We start from the raw sequence: 18,402 nt of genomic DNA, 5'->3' as shown, positions 1-18,402 counted from the left end.
TCAGGTATAACTCCCAATGCAATCCCTCCCCACTCCCCCCTCCCCATAATAGGACCTGGTGTGTGATGCTCCCCTTCCCGAGTCCAAGTATTCTTAAAAGGGCAAGAATCACTCAGTCCTCATCAGAGTGTGCACACACCTACACCCCCACTGTCTGCAAAGAGTACTGCTGCAACCAGCTACAACCTATGTGCCAGTTTCACATGCAGCTATCTCTGAGTACAAACTGACAGTATTGAGGGATAGATGAGATGATAGACTTCAGCAGTAATCTATAAATATTTTGGCTATCAAGACTGATTATTCCCTATTTTGTTCAAACAAGCATACCATAACTGATCCATTTCAATGACACCTGATGGGACTAATTTACACCTCCTATTCTGATGCCACTGTTGCTCAGAATATTCTAGGAAATCTCTCTCTCTCTCTCTCTCTCTCTCTCTCTATCTCTCTCTCGAAACTACCTTCAGAGGATTTTGTCTGCTATATAGTATTTTAACCATTTTCCAATGTATTGAAAAACTTTTTGACATTGGAACTGACTATAAAACCAAAACCATGTAAAATGAGATTTCTTTGTTTAAAAATACACTTGATAATCTAAAGTCAAATCTGCCTTTACCTCCCTTCTCAAGGTTTCTTTGTGGACTGATTAAAAGAGTCCTTTGTTAACACACTGTATACAAGTGTAGGTTGTTTTTACCATGTATGCCTTTATAGTCATAATATTTAGAAACCAGGAAATATTGTAATCACAAAGGAATTTCATTTTGCCATTCTGTCTACTGATGGATTTGAATATACTCTCTGTAAGAATGGCTTTCTCTGTAAGAATGTGATTACAGAGAAAGTTGCTCTGTCACTCTTTCCACATTATTTTGGCTTCATTCTGACTACTACTTGGTATTTTTGGAGGCTGTTCCAAACTTTGGAAAGAAATGTGTCAACTCTAGGCTTCAGCTACAATTGGAGTCATCTTCCCAGGCCTCCACCCCTGCGAGCCCTACCACAGCATGGGAGCTGGGAACCTGCAAGGTGGAAGCTACCATTCTGAGAAACTCTTGGGAGATGGGGGTATTTCTAGGGCTGCCCTCATTGTTAATGTTGGGGTTTTTGGTTGGCCGAGAATTCACACAATCTGGAAATGCAGTTGTCACCTCAAAGAACAAGCAGTTACTTTTCATCTCCTGCACGTTTCATCCAGTGCAGTCAAGATTTCCTGAATTGTGGCCCGTGAACCATTTATTTAAGAACTCTTGGTCCTTACCCTAGATCCACTGAAGCAGAACCTATGGAGTTACAGACCATGAATCACACTTACAGTGTGCTGATTTGGTTTTGTTTTTGTTTTTGCAGTTTCTCCTAGTGATTCCTATGCATTCTAAAATTTGAGAATTATAGTTGATGAATTCTTTAAGCCTGACTGCTAGGGCACAATATGAACTAGACCTGATAATTTGTCAATGTCAAGCTATATTAAGTAGGAAGATGCATTAATGTCATGTGTTTCATTCTTCATTAGGACCAAGTAGGAAGGAAATCATGAGGACATCAAGGCAACATCAAACCCACATTCTTTCTCTTTAATATACTCACTTTCCTGTGCTCCCTTGGTTCTAGATACCTTTGGTCACTCAAATGCATAGTTTTAAAGATGAATTCATTTATTCGACAACTATTAATCAGCCCCTGACAAGACCTGGATCTTGCACTTGTCAACAACAGCATAGAGATTAATGAAAATGGATGCTTCCCATCAAAGAGTTTAGAATCGGATCCTTTCTTCCTGGTCCCCACTCCAGCAATGGCTGGAGAACAAACACTTTATTCCAAACAAAGAAATTCTAGAAATCTCCTAGTTCACTGGTTTTTCACTGTGTTCCTTAGAGTTCTGAGGAGCCTCAATGTTCCCGTGGGGATGTGTGGGTGGCAGGTCAAGCAGACTCTGTACAACTACTTCCCATTCAACCACAACAGCTCTGTTTTTCTATATTTATTTTTATTACATTTCCACACAAGATTTCAGCTAAGACGAGATAAAAAGTTTATAAAACAACAGTGTAGAATTGACACATTTTCAAATATTTATCTCCAACAAAGTTTCCAACTCTGTATTCAGCCCTCCCCTTCTTGCCTTCTTTCAGTGTTTCTGGCAAATCGGAGAAAATATGCCTCAAATTGGTGCTTACGTGCAAAACCTCTTTCCCCACCAGCTAAGCTTTATAAAGGTATTTGCCCTCAAGTGAGCTGGAAGCAATAGAAATCTTAACTTTCAGGGAAAAGACTGTCCTATATTATATTACTTGGAAGAAGAAGTTTTTGGAACCATGTCAAGCCACACAGATGATACTTGAAACTACCAACGTTAATTTTCCCATGTCCTGAATTATCTCTCTCCTTCCAACCTGCTCCAGTTTTTCTTGGTCTAGGCCAATCTCTTTGCTTAACTCTGTATTGAACTATGAATCAACACCAACTTTCATTTTCCAAAATAATGTTTGCCTTTCACATCAAGAGCCTAGCCTCAAGTTTGTTCAGTTGTTCACAGGAAGCTAGATGTTGAAAAAGAATGACAGCCTCTTTGACATCAATGAATCATGTATAAATATGTATGCTTCTATCAACATACACATTTAGACACAGAAGACCCGTGCTTCCTGGGAGACCACAGTTTAAGATAGGAGTAGTAGAGGAGACCAATCGGGGTTGTAAACACAGGTTTCCTGGAGAGGATGGTTATTTCCAAATCCCAGTGGATGAAAATAGCATCATAATCTGGCTGCATGACAACCAACAGGCTGGGCTGTCTTCATTCTAGCTACCTGTAACTCCATAGGCCAATAGGAGGCCAATGTAAAGTTTACAGGAGTGCAATGTAAAGTTTACATTGGGCTCCTATCACACCTCTATTTATATCCCAGGGTAACAATGTAAACACCCCATGTTTACATTGGGGTATGAATATCTGCTTGGTCTTGAGGTAGTCCTTGTTGAAGCAATTATCAATAGACAGTGATTGGAGTTCCTCCCACTTACTGTTTATGTTGGCACTTGCTGTTGAGATAAAGGGCTGTTATTGTAGAAGGGGCTGTTTCTGGATAAGGCTGCTTACACTGTTATGGATTTACTCTACTGGAATGGTCACTCAAGTATAATTAGTCTAGAATCACTGTAATAATTTGGAGAGGTTTTAAATGTTATCCATCTTTGGGTTTAGGACTAGAGAAAGCAAAGGATTTAAATCTCCATGACCTCCAAATGGATACAGCAGTTGCTATGGGGATCCTGGAGAGAAAGTGAAAATGTTTTATGAACTTGGACATCTTGTTTGACATCTCCAGCTTCAGGCTCCAGATGACTTGTTTGCTAGATGAAAAACTGTCTATCAATCCCAACTCACAAGGTTATAATATATATAAACATTCCTGACTGGAAAGCATTCTATAAAACCCTTTACAAAGGTAAGGGAAATATAATATTTCTGTAACTACTACTGAGGTAACTAAACCATATCATTAACTGGGCCTAACCCAGACCCTAAACCCTTCTCAGTTGCACCAAAAGTGCTTCTACTGCCTGCACTCCCCTGAGTACAAACACCTTTATTAAAACCTAGCTGGTAGGAAGGGCCTCTATACCATAGCATTTAGGGAGCTGTCCTAGAAAGGAAAGAAATGTGCCCAAATGATAAGTGTTCATGTTCTCTAATTTATCCCTTAATTCATACTTCCTCCCATATATGGATGAAGTCATATCTCATAGCCAAAAGCACAGAGTGGTGCTAATCTGCATTTTCTGGAAAATAAGACATGAAAGAGCTTCTTTCTTTGAACAGTACCTCTAAGTCCTTTAATGGTTTAAACACTCACAAGTGCATTAAGGCAACCTGTCAAAGCAAACTCAAAGACAGTAGTTCACTTTTTGCCTGTTTTGGCCTCTTCCTGCCAAATCTAGCCAATTTCTTTCACGGTAATTTTTGGAAGCTGGCAGGCAGGTAGAAACATGTGGAAAGCAAACACTCAAATAATAGAACAAATGCAGGCATATGAATTACCACAACATTGAGAAAGTCCCACCACATAGTGAGAGGTGGTGTGATCAGATAGATTCCTTTAGGTGATTTACTCAGACTTATAAAAGCATTGAAAGCAACTCCAGAATGATTGAAAGAAGGCTGGGGTAAAGATATGGTTGTCAATAAAATCTTAACTCTGAACAAAACACATTACAGGCTCCAGGGCCTCCTTATACAGCTCTGTAAGTTGAGCACTCCACACCTCTAGGGGGTGCCATTCACACTACCACCTAAAGAAATGGCACTCCCTGGAGCTGTTCAATGTACAACCTGTATGGCTGTACATGGCTGACCCAGAGAGCATATTATTGGAGGGAGGGGAGAGAAGGGAATGGGTGGGGAAAAAAGGCTTTACTTACAAACTGAATTTGTATCCTGGTTTTCCACATACACTCTGGGTAGTTATAGGTAAGTCATGTAATCTCTCTGAACCTCAATTTCCTCCTCTGGCAATTGTGAAAAAGATTCTATAAGGTTGATGGGTTAATGAGGGCTTAATGAGGTGATGTAGATGAAAGTGCCTGATAAATGGAAGGAACTTATTAAATAATATTTATTTGTAATGACTTACAGACTGCCAAGCAGATACTGGAGGAAGCAGGCATCCTTTATTTAAAAGAAGAAAAATAAGAATAAGGAAAATGCCCCATATTTAAATAGTGCTTTATGTATTAGCATCAAAATAACCTTTTTTGTTTGTAGGTAGTATAGTAGATTGATGGTACAGATTAGTTAAGTCACTTTTTCATAGTCACAAAGTTAGTAGGTGAAAAAGCTAAAACTCAAATCTCTTATTTTCATTAGAAGTCCAGTGTCCTATCTCTAAATGATTTAACAAGAAACAGAGGAGGTTGTAGGAGGCATTTGAATAAAGCCCTATTGGCCAACTGGGGTTGACTACTGAGCTTCCTTGGCAATGGCTTTTACAGGACTAAAATTTTTTAAAGATATATCCTTTCTTCTCATCGGCCACCTTGGGACTGCTTTTGTATAACCCAGGGATAGGAAAAGAGAGATCAGCTCTAAGATCACACATACCTACCAAGAGAGAAACAGAAATATGTGAAATTTAAATGATGGCCCCAAGCTAAATTACTTTTATTTTGCAAGAAAATATGTTTTGTGATTTCATCTAGTAATAGATGTACTTGATATGCTATGATTTGAACCAGTTCAACAACTACTACAACAAAGACTCAGTTTCCAGGGAAGCTTGCAATTTGATTATATTCCTCTGCTTGACCTTACTCTAAGTTCAAATCCTCACTCCACACCTAAAATAACATACTAGTTAAAATTGAGAGCACTGCAGCCTCATGTTTGGGTTTTTATTCTGCTATATAAAACTTTGTGTGAGGTTCTTCACCACTTTGTGCCTCCGTTTTTTTCTCCTCTTTAAAAATAAGATGCCATTTACTGAATAAGCTTTAACAGTGAAGGAGTTTACATGTAAAAAGCAAGTAGAAGAATGTTTGTCACACAGTAGTTGCTTGGTAAATCAGGAGTGCATTATGATCCTAAATTTTGTTATGCCTCATATAAAAATATACCTCATAGAGTTCAAAATAAATGAAGCAAAAATTGATAAAACTAAAAGAAGAAATAGACACATCTACAGTTATAATCAGAGATTTCCAAAACCCACTTTCAATAATTGATAGAACAAGTAGAAAGAAAATATGGATATAAGAAATGTGGAATACACTTCAATCAACTTGATGTACTTAACAACTATAGAACACTTCATCCAAGAAGAGAATGCATATTCTTTGCAAATATTATTATAGATTGAATGTTTGTTTCCACTACAAAAAAAAGAATTATTTTGGAGCCCTAAATATTGAAGCACTAACCCCCAGTGTGATAGTATTTGGAGGTGGGACCTCTGGGAGATAATTAGGTTTAGATGAGGTCATGAGAGTGGGGCTCCCATGACAGAATTTGTGTTCTTCTAAGAAGAGAAAGAGTGACCATTGCTTGCCCTCTCAGCATCACTTGAGAAGGTGGTTGTCTGCAAGCCAGGAAGGGAACCCTCACCAGAAACTGAATTGTCCAGCACCTCATAGCCTCCAGAACTACGAGAAATAAATGTCTGTTGTTTAAGCCAGCCAGTCTGTAGTATTTTGTTATAGCAGCCCAAGCTGACTTATACAGGCACATGTGAAACATTTTCCAAGATAGATCATATTCTCAACCACAAACAGCCTTCAGAAATTTTAAATTATTCAAAACATACAAAGTAGGAGTTGAAATGGAGGGTAAGAAACTTGAAAAAATTATCCCTTCTTAAAGGTACCGGAAAAACTATCAAAAACTATCAGAATCAACTTTCATTGGAACATTGGAAACTAAACAAAAGCTTGCAAGAACCAGGAAAATGCTTAATGAATAAAATTTGGCTGACTCTCAATAAGAACAGAGAACTTTTTGTCTTTTTAATTTACCCTGGCTTCATGCCCCACTTCCCGTCTCAACAGTTGCCTTAAAGATAACATTCTGCATTCTTATTACAGGTACTGGTACTGCCAGGAGCAGAATGCACTTCGTTTCCAAAGAACTTTGGTCATTTGTTATGACCAGTTTGGTGTCCACCTGGAGGATAAGCCCAAAAAACCTGCCTTTATCTAATCTAATTTGAACTTACCCAGTGCTGCTGCTTGGGCAATAGATAGCAGTTGGGCAAGCAATTAACCAACCAAAACCTTGGGAGGAAAGAATTGAAAGGAAAAGTTTAGGAGAAGCTGTCTCAAAAAAAAAAAATCCACAAATATTTTTATAAGAGACAAAAATGACTGTATTGTGATAAAAGATTGAATTCATCAAGAAGATACAGCTTTTCAACACACATATGCACCTAGCACAGATCCCCAAAACGTGTGAAGCAAAAACTGACAGAATTGAAGGGAGAAACAGTTTAGCAATAACTTCAAAACCCCACTTTAGATAATGGACAGAATAATTAGATGGAAGATCAGCAAGGAAATAGAAGACTTTTTTAATATGTTGCAGGGTTTATTACCTTTTTTAAAAAAATTATTTCCATAGGTTTTTGGGGGAAAAGGTGGTATTTGGTTACATGACTAAGTTCCTTAGTGGTGATTTATGAGATTTTGATGCACCCATCACCTGAACAGTATACACTGAACCCAATTTGTAGTCTTTTATCCCTCACCCCCTTCCCACCCTTTCCCCTCCCAGAGTCCCCAAGGTCCCTTGTATCAGTGTTATGCCTTTGCATCCCCATAGCTTAGCACCCAATCATGAGTGAGAACATACAATGCTGGGTTTTCCATTCCTGAGTTACTTTACTTAGAATAACAGTCTCCAATTCCATCCAAGTTGCTGTGAATGTCATTAACTCATTCCTTTTTCTGGTTTAGTAGTGTTCCATTAAATATATCTATATCTATATCTATATATAGATATACACACACACATATATATATCACAGTTTCTTTATCCACTAATTGATTGATGGGCATTTGGGCTTGTTCCACATTTTTGCAATTGTACTGCTATAAACATGCATGTGCAAGTATCTTTTCTGTATGACTTCTTGTCCTCTGGGCAGATAACCAGTAGTGGGACTGCTGAATCAAATGGTAGTTCTACTTTTAGTTCTTTGTTGTACTAGTCTACATTCCCACCAGCAATGCAGAAGTGTTCCTTTTTCACCTCATCCTTGCCAGCATCTTTTTTTTTTTTTTTTTTTTTTTTTTTTTTTTTATTATGGCCATCCTTGCAGAAGTCGGGCGGTATTGCATTATGGTTTTGACTTGCTTTTCACTGATCATTCCTGATGCTGAGCATGTTTTCATGTTTGTTGGCCATTTGTATATCTTCTTTTGAGAATTGTCTATTTATGTCCGTAGCCCACTTTTTGATGGGATTGTTTGTTTTTTTCTTGCTAATTTGTTTGAGTTCCTTGTAGATTCTGGATATTAGTCCTTTGTTGGATGTATAGATTATGAATATTTTCTCCCACTCTGTGGGTTGTGGGTTGTCCATTGACTCTGATGACTGTTCCTTTGGCCATGCAGAAGCTCTTTAGTTTAATTAAGTTGCACCTATTTATCTTTGCTTTTATTGCATTTGTTTTTGGGTTCTTCATCATGAAATCTTTGTCTAAGCCAATGTCTAAAAGGGTTTTTCCATGTTTTCCTCTAGAATGTTTATAGTTTCAGGCCTCAAATTTAAGTCCTTGATCCATTTTGAGTTGATTTTTTTTAAGGTGAGAGATGAGGATCCAGTTTCATTCCCTACATGTGGCTTGCCAATTATCTCAGCACTATTTGTTGAGTAGGGTGTCCTTTCCCCACTTTGTTTTTGCTTGCTTTGTCAAAGATCAGTTGGCTGTAAATATTTGCGTTTATTTCTGGATTCTCTATTTTGTTCCATTGGCCTATGTGCCTATTTTTATGCCAGTACCATGCTGTTTGGTGACTATGCCCTTATAGTATAGTTTGAAGTTGGGTAATGTGATGCCTCCGGATGTTGGGAGCAAGCCCCCCCAAGTCTGGCCATAAACTGGCCCCAAAACTAGCCATAAATAAAATCTCTGCAGCACTATAACATATTCTTAATGGTCCTAACGCCCAAGCTGGTAGGTTGTGGGTTTACAGGAATGAGGGCAAGGAACACCTGGCCTGCCCAGGGTGGAAGATGCTTAAAGACATTCTTAAGCCACAAACAATTAGCATGAGCAATCTGTGTCTTAAGGGCATGTTCCTGCTGCAGTTAATTCAGCCCATCCCTTCGTTTCCCATCAGGGATACTTTTAGTTAATTTAATATCTATAGAAACAATGCTAATGACTGGTTTGCTGTTAATAAATATGTGGGTAAATCTCTGTTTGGGGCGAAGCTCTGAAGGCTGTGAGACCCTTGATTCCCCACCTCACACCTCTATATTTCTGTGTGTGTGTCTTTAATTCCTCTAGCACCACTGGGTTAGGGTTTCCCCGACCGAGCTGGTCTCGGCATCCAGATTTGTTCTTTTTGCTGAATCTTGCTTTGGTTATGCAACATCTTTTGTGCTTCCATATGAATTTTGGGATTGTTTTTTCTAGTTCTGTGAAGAATGACAGTGGTATTTTGATGGGAATTGCATTGAATTTGTAGCTCGCTTTTGGCAGTATGATCATTTTCACAATATCAATTCTACCCATCAATGAGTATGGGATGTGTTTCCATTTGTTTGTGTCATCTGTGATTTCTTTCAGCAGTGTTTTGTAGTTTTCCTTGTAGAGGTCTCCCACCTCCTTGGTTAGGTATATTCCTAAGTATTTTATTCTTTTGCAGCTATTGTAAAAGGAGTTGAGTACTTGATTTGATTCTCAGCTTGGTTGCTCTTGGTGTATAGCAGAGCTACTGATTTGTATATTAATTTTGTATCCTGAAACTTTACTGAATTTGTTTATTGGTTCAAGGAGCTTTTTGGAGGAGTCTTCAGGGTTTTCTAGGTATACAATCATATAATCAGCAAACAGCGACAATTTGACTTCCTCTTTACTGATTTGGATACCCCTGATTTCTTTCTCTTGTCTGATTGCTCTGGCTAGGACTTCCAGTATGATGTTGAATAGAAGTGGTGAGAGTGGGCATCCTTGTCTTGTTCCTGTTCTCAGAAGGAATGATTTTAACTTTTTCCCATTCAGTATTATGTTGGCTGTTGGTTTGTCATAGATGGCATTTATTACATTGAGGGATGCCCCTTGTATGCCGATTTTGCTGAGGATTTCAGTCATAAACTGTGATGGTTAATACTGAGCATCAACTTGATTGGATTGAAGGATACAACGTTTTGATCTTGGATGTGTCTTTGAGGGTATTGCCAAAGGAGATTCACATTTGAGTCAGTGGGCTGGGAAAAGCAGATCTAACCTTAATCTGGGTGGGCACAATCTAATCAGCTGCCAGCACGGCCAGAATAAAAAGCAGGCAGAAGAATGTGAAAAAACTAGACTGGCTTAGCCTCTCAGCCTACATCTTTCTCCCGTTGTAATATCTTGTAATGTCTCCTGTTTCTTTTCTAATTGAGCTTATTTGGATCTTCTCTCTTCTTTTCTTGGTTAATCTTGCTAATGGTCTATCAATTTTACTTATCTTTGTATATATGTATATAAAGTACATATATGTGTATATGTATATATAGGTGTATGTATATATATAAAGGGGAGTTTATATATAAATTAACATATATATTAGTTCTGTCCCTCTAGAGAAAAGGATGCTAGATTTTGTCGAATGCTTTTTCTGCCTCTATTGAGATGATCATGTGATTTTTGTTTTTAATTCTGTTTATGTGGTATATCACAATGATTGACTTGTGTACGTTAAACCATCCCTGCATCTCTGGTATGAAACCCACTTGATCATGGTGGATTATCTTTTTGATATGCTGTTGCATTCAGTTAGATAGCATTTTGTTAAGAATTTTTGCATCATGTTCATCAGGGATATTGGTCTGTAGTTTTCTTTTTTTGTTATGTTCTTAGGCATTAGGGTGATACTGGCTTCATAGAGTAATTTAGGGAGAATTCCTTCTTTCTCTATCTTGTGAAGTAGTGTCAATAGGATTGGTAGCAATTCATCGTTGAATGTCTAGTAGAATTTAGCTGTGAATCTATCTGGTCCTGAACTTTTTTTGTTGGTAATTTTTTTATTATCATTTCAATCTCGCTGCTGGTTGTTGGTTTGTTCAAGGTTTCTAACTCTTCCTGATTTAAGCTAGGAGGATTGTATCTTTCCAAGAATTTATCCATCACCTCTAAGTTTTTTAGTTTAGGTGCATAAAGTTGTTCATAGTAGCCTTAAATGATCTTTTGTATTTCTGTGGTGTCAGTTGTAATATCTCCCGTTTCATTTCTAATTGAGCTTATTTGGATCTTCTCTCTTCTTTTCTTGGTTAACCTTGCTAATGGTCTATTAATTTTAGTTATCTTTTCAAAGAACCAGCTTTTTGTTTCATTTATCTTTTGTATTTGTTTGTTTGTTTCAGTTTCATTTAGTTCTGTTCTGGTGTTGGTTATTTCCTTTCTTCTGCTGGGTTTGAGTTTGGTTTGTTTTTGTTTCTCTAGTTCCTTGTGGTGTGACCTTAGATTGTCTATTTGTGCTGTTTCAGACTTTTTGATGTAGGCACGTAAGGCTATGAACATTCCTCTTAGCACTGCTTTGCTGTATCCCAGAGGTTTTGATAGGTTTTGTCACTATTATTGTTCAGTTGGAAGAATTTTTTAATTTCCATCTTGGTTTCATTGTTGACCCAGTGATCATTCAGGAACAGGTTATTTAATTTCCATGTATTAGCATGGTTTTGGAGGTTCCTTCTGGAGTTGATTTTCAGCTTTATTCCACTGTGATCTGAGAGAGTATTTGATGTAATTTCAATTTTCTTAAATTTATTGAGGCTTGTTTTGTGACCTATCATATGGTCTATCTTGGAGAAAGTTCCATGCACTGATGGATAGAATATATATTCTTCAGTTGTTGGGTAGAATGTTCTGTAAATATCTGTTAAGTCCATTTGTTTCAGGGTGTAGTTTAAATCCATTGTTTCTTTGTTGACTTTTTGTATTGATGACCTGTCTAGTGCTATCAGTAGAGTATTAAAGTCCCCCACTGTTACTAGGTTGCTGTCAATCTCATTTCTTAGGTCTAGTAGTAATTGTTTTATAAATTTGGGAGCTCCAGTGTTAGGTGCATATATATTTAGGATTGTGATATTTTCATGTTGGACAAGGCCTTTTATCATTATATAATGTCTCTCTTTGTCTTTTTTAACTGCTGTTGCTTTGAAGTTTGTTTTGTCTGATATAAGAAGAGCTACTTCTGCTCGCTTTTGGTGTACATTTGCATGGAATGTCTTTTTCCCTCCCTCTACCTTCCAAGGAATAAAGTTATGTGAAATATATTTTCTCCCCACAAAAGAATTAAATTAGAAACCAATAACAAAAAAATTTAAAAATTCACAAATATGTGGAAATTAAATAATGTTTATAAATTACCAATAGGTCAAAGAAAAAACCACATGGGAACTAGAAAATTAATTGAGATGGAAAAAAAAAATGGAAACATGACATGCCAAAGTTATCAGAGGCAGCAAGAGTGCTCATAGGGAAAATTATACCTGTAAGTTTCTACATTTTAAAAATAGAAAGACTAGCCAGGCGTGGTAGTGTGCACCTGTAGTCCCAGCTACTTGGGAAGCTGAGGCAGGAGAATTGCTTCAACCCAGGAGGTGGAGGTTGCAGTAAGCTGAGATTGTGTCACTGCACTCTAGCTGGGGTGACAGAAAAAGACTTGGTCTCCAAAAATAAAAAAATAAAAAATAAAATAAAAGGAGAAAGACTTCAAATCAAGAACTTTACACCTTCAAAAACAAGAAAAAGAGGAGCAAACAAAACTCAAAGCCAGCAGAAGACAAGAAGTAATAAAAATTAGAATAGAGATAAATGAAATGGAGAATTTAAAAAGAACAAAAAAATAGAAACTGATGAAACCAAAAGATGAATCTTTGAAAATATTAATAAAATTGAAAAATCTTGAGCTCTGTTGATCAATAAAAAAGGGAAGACTAAAGTAAGTAAAATAAGAAATAAAAATGAAGATATTACAGCCAACCTTACAGAAATAAAAATGATTATAGGAGAATACAATGAACAATTTTATGACAACAAATTAGATGACCTAGATGAAATGAACGATGTTCTAGAATCATACAAACTATCAAAACTAACTCAAGAAGAAATAGAAAATCTGAATAAACCTTTAACAATTAAAGATAATGAATTAGTAATCAAAATACCCCAATAAAGAAAAGTCCAGGTTCTAATTGCTTCACTTGTGAATTCTATCAAACATTCAGAGAATAATTAACACCAAACCTTCTCAAACTACTCCAAAACATAGATGAGGAGAGAACATGTTCTAACTCAATCTAGAAAGACAGCATAATTACCCTGATACCAAAGTCAATACAGAAAACTGCAAGTCAAAATCCCTTATAAGCATAGATGTAAACATACACCACAAAATACTAAGTAACCAAATCCAGCAGCATATTAAAAGGACGATTATGCATCATGACAAAGTGGAATTTATTCCATTGTGCTTCAACCTCAATCAGATTAAATTGATAGAATAAAAGGGAAAAATCCTACACGATTATCTCCATATATACAGAGAAAGCATTTGGCAAAAATCAAACACTCTTTCTTGTCAAAAACACAGAACAAATTAGGAACAGAGGGACCTTCTTCACCATGATAAGGAGCATAAAAACCCCACAGATAACATCACACTCCATGGTGAAAGACTGTAAGTGCTCTCCCTAATAATAAGACAAGGATGTCTAATCTCATCACTTCTATTCAACATTATATTTGAAGTTCCACACTATTTTATCAGTAAGAACATAAATAGGCAGTGGTTCATGCCTGTAATTCCAGCACTTTGGGAGGCCTAGGCGGGTGGATCCTCTGAGGTCAGGAGTTCAATACCAGGCTGGCCAACCTGGTGAAACCCTGTCTTTACTAAAAATACAAAAATTAGACAGATGTGGTTTGGAGCACCTGTAATCCCCAACTACTTGGGAGGCTGAGGCAGGAGAATCACTTGAACCTGTGAGGCGGAGGTTGCAGTAAGCCAAAATCACAGCATTGCACTCCAGCCTGGACAACAGAGCAAAACTCCGTCTCAAAAAAAAAAATTTAAAAAAAAACATAAATAGATGCTCAACATCATTAGTCATTAGAAAATGCAAATCAAAATCACAATGAGATACTATTGCCCCATCAAAATAGCTATAATATTTAAATTATAATATTTTTAATAAAATGGCAGAAAAAATAAAGCCATAGAGATAGAAAGTAGATTAGTGTTCCCTACTGGAAACTATCAGGAGCAGTGAATGAGGAGTAACTGGTAAGGAGTATGGATTTTTGGGTGGGAGTGATAAAAATCCTCTGGAATTCGATAGTGGTGACAGCAACACAACTTTGTGAATATACTAACATCTACTGAGTTGGGCACGTTAAAGTAATTGAAATGGTGAATTTTAAGTTATGTAAATTGTATCTCATTTTTTAAAAAAAACATGCAAAGTATGGTCTCTGAACAAAATGGAATTAAATTAGAAATCAGTAACAGAAAGATATTTGGAAGCTCTCCAAATGTTGGAAACTAAATAACATACTTGACATGGTTATGGGACAACAAATAAAAGTGAAATTAGAAATTATTTTGAATTATATTAAAATGAAAACACAACGTAACAAAATTTTTAGGTTACAGCCAAAGCAGTACTTGTAGGAAACTTTATAGCATTAAAATATCTATATCACTAGAAAAGAAAATATTAAAGCAATGACATCAACTTTCACTCTCCTCTTAAATAGCACTTCCTGGAAGAGGACTTCCCTCTTACCCTTTGGGCAGGAACTCCCCCTAACCTCCCAGTTCTTCTCCATACATCAACCCAGTTCATGTTTTAAGAACCTACAGAAAGAAGAGCAAATTCAACTCAAAGTAAGCTGAATACAGGAAATACTATAGATGAAAATAGAAATAAGTGAAATATAAAAAGTAAATGAAAGCAAAAGCACGTTCTTTGAGAAGACCAGTAAAATTGATAAGCCTCTATTTAAAGTGATGAGGGAAAAAAGACACAACTTATCTATGTTAGGTATGGGGAGGTGAGATAAATATACATTCTACAGATATTACAAGGATAATAAGAAAATTTTATTTTTAACATTATATCCATTTTTTATTTGAAACTCTCAGAAAGCTAGGAATAAAAAGGGAATTATTCAATCTGATGGAGGGCATGTACAAAAAATTTAGAGATAATTTCATACATAACAGTGCAACAATGAGTGTTTTTTCTCTAAGATTAAGAACAAGGCAAGGATATCCTCTCTTATGTTACTTCTATTCAATTTTTACTGTAGGTTCTAGCCTTCTAGCCAGAGCAAGAAAGCAAGAAAAAGGAGGGAGGGGGGGAAGGCATCTAGATCGAAAAGGAAGAGTAAAATGTCATTATCTGCATACACACTTTATTTGCACTACATATCCCATTTACTTCCACTCCATTCCATATCCCAACCTGTCAGAGTTTAGTTATCTTTATTCTGCAGGCTGGGATCTGGGATGGAATGGAAACTCTTCAGCCCCAAGGGCATCCTACAGACACACTGCCTCTGTACAAGGCATGTACAACCCTAGCCCACAGTTACTACAGAGGCCGGATACCACTTTAGAAGATAATCTTTATCTAAGGTTAAAACCTGCCTTAACAACGGGCTAATGAGCTTGAACCTGGAAAATCAGAGGTCAGAGAGAAATGGATAACAGGAAAGGAATTTGAATGGCAAGAGCCAGAAACAATGAAGAACCCTTGGACAGGTGAAACAATGGCAGCTGAAAGAGAGCATGACATGCTGAGTGGACACATTGGAAGAGACTGGAGCAAAATGATAGGACCAACCTGGGCCCCAACTCTGGCTTTTCGTGTACAGCTATTTGATCTTAGGCAATTACTTTAAATTTTCCTTCTTGTCTGTGAAATAGGAATGAACACACAACGTACTTCACCTGACTGGCTCCCTCTTGTCATTCAGGTCTCCTCTTAAACATCACTTTCTCAAAGATGCGTTCCCTTATCCCCCTTCTGCAGGAACCCTCCCCACCTCCCAGGTCCTCTCCATCATATCAAACCAGTTCATTGTTTTTCATAGTATTAACATAATCTGAAATTAATTTATGTATTTGTTTATCATCTGGGGTGGATCTTTGAGGTGAGTTAATAAAGGTATTACTTAACCAAGCAGATTGTTAGCTTTGAAAATGAGATTGTTTTGGCCGGGCATGGTGGCTCATGCCTGTAATCCCAGCACTTTGGGAGGCCAAGGCAGGCAGATCACCTGAGATCAGGAGTTCAAGACCACCCTGGCCAATATGGTGAAACCCCATCTCTACTAAAAATAAAAAAATTAGTCGGGCGTAGTGGTGCATGTCTGTAATCCCAGCTACTTAGGAGGCTGAGGCAGGAGAATTGCTTGAACCCAGAAGGTAGAGGTTGCAGTGAGCCAAGATCATGACACTACACTCCAGCCTGGTTGACAGAGTAAGATTCCATCTAAAAAAAAAAAAAAAAGGCAAAGAAGGTTGCTTTAAGGATAAAAAGGAATCATACGTGCAAAGCATTTAGCGCAACACCTGAGCCATAGTCAGCAATTGTTATATAATAGCCATTATTATCATTATTCTTGTTACGGTTATCATGATTATTTATTATTGCACTGTAGGTGCTCATTAAGCTGTTGGTTAAATTGAAGTGCTGAGCATTATGCCAGGGAGGCAACATAGAGTAGTCTTGAGTAGACTGATGTGCTGGGCTCTGTGCTGGTAACGTGGTCAAAGCCCTCAATCAGAGCAGCCCACTAGGAGGGTCAAACCAGAAAGAAGCACCAACCTTGGACAACCAGACCACAGCTCCTGGCTGGATGCACAACTGGCTGGCTGCTCAGCTACCAGATCTGAAACCCCCCTCTGCAGTCCCTTTCCCATACCTCTTCATTGCCCTTCAGGAGGTCTCCACCCCATCTCACCAGAATAATGCATGTTATACCTGAACTGTACACAAATTGTGTTTTGCAAACTTTTTTCATTTATGGTCCACTTTTTTCTTTCATTAATGAACACTAGTCCTTCCATCCAATCTCGTAAAATCCCCATGAGCAAGTACAGTAGTGGGTTATATGGAAAAAGCTGCCTAAGGACATATGCCTTTGAATGGATTGATTCACAGTCTAGCTTCTCATTATGAAAATATAATCTGCTCTTGTAGCAACTCACCTTTTCCTTGCAGAAAAAGGAACAAGTTCTCAAAGACAAAACTCTTCTAAGCAAACTTTGGCTCATTTTTCTATGAGATCATGAGAAGAAGATGAGACAAAGAAAAACTGAGCTCCTGAGGGGATGGCAGAGTCCAGTGATGACAAGTGATAAAGGCAGGTTCCAGAAGGATGTGCCTGGTGTGTACCATGGCTCGGCCACTTACTAGCTAAAAGATACGAGGTGAGTTTCTGAATGTCTCTGTGTCATTCATGGGTTGCTGTTAGGAATTAAATGAGTTACTAGACATAAAATGAGTTGAGAGAATCTCATACCTAGTAAGCATTTGATAAATGTCAGCCAAGAACAAAACAAAAGAACAAGGCAGCAAAAGAGACACAGCTGGAAACAAACACGCAGAGACAGGAAAAATACCAAGTGGCATCAAGATGTGTCAAATGGAAAGTTAGCCCAACAGAGGAAGTCAAGATGTGTGTTAGAAAGCTGCTAGCATCAGCTGGGACCTCAAACCCTTGGGGAACACAGTGTGGCACTATAGGACCCATTACCCATAAGAGGCCTGTTAGGAAATAAGGATATGCCCTCTATAGGAAGGATAGGATTGAGGTAAAGTTTGGGCTTCCAATTAGGCTTAGGTTCAAAGTCTTTTTTATGAGACTTGAGATGTCTTTGGCAAACATTTGGAATAAACTCTGTACTCAAATTGCTATAAAATAGCACTTGCTCACCTTGGGTAATAGAAGGTCAAGATGGAGTTGGCTGGTACTAAATCATGTCAGAACACTCATTTTGTTCTTCACATTGGCCCCTAACAACCACACATAGTCAGTTTCCCTTCCTGGCCTGTGGGGCACCACAGACTCTGCCTGTGAATTAGGATGTGGCTATTCATTGTCCACTGACGTCAACCACAAAAAACCTCCTATAGTGGTTTGCGCTACAGGGCTTCCTCCTACAATCTAAAGGCAAAAGGACACCACAGAACCCTTAGGTTTTAACCAATGTCCTCTTTACATACAAGAACCAGAAAGGTATTTAACCAGCCGGAGAAGAGGAATCTATTAGAAAGTCATGTAACCCAAAGGCAAAAAGTGTAGCAGGTTTAGGGTCGAGAACCTGGGCCTATACAGCTTCTTCCAGAAACCAGGTCAGTGGTCTACTCCCAGAACTGCCATTCCCCTTTCCTCTCCTTCTAGGGGTATGTGTCTCTCATTTCCCCCTCCCTGAAAATCTGCTCATCCTCCTTTCATTCTATGTACAGATGGGCTTTCTTGGCATCATTATTCACACAGTACAAATGGCAGCCCCAAAACGGTCACCTGGATCTGCTGGTTTACATATCCTAAATGCCTGGAAAACAGCCTAATTCTTCCTAGGTGGATCAGATTTCCAACTATGGTACAGAAAGCTGTGGCCATGATGTGGGGATCATATAATATAACGATAGATACAGGGACCCAATCTGTG

The sequence above is a fragment of the Papio anubis genome, chromosome 11 (genome assembly GCF_008728515.1).
Source record: "Papio anubis isolate 15944 chromosome 11, Panubis1.0, whole genome shotgun sequence".
Taxonomy (NCBI): domain Eukaryota; kingdom Metazoa; phylum Chordata; class Mammalia; order Primates; family Cercopithecidae; genus Papio; species Papio anubis.
Note: the sequence above shows the minus strand (reverse complement) of the source record.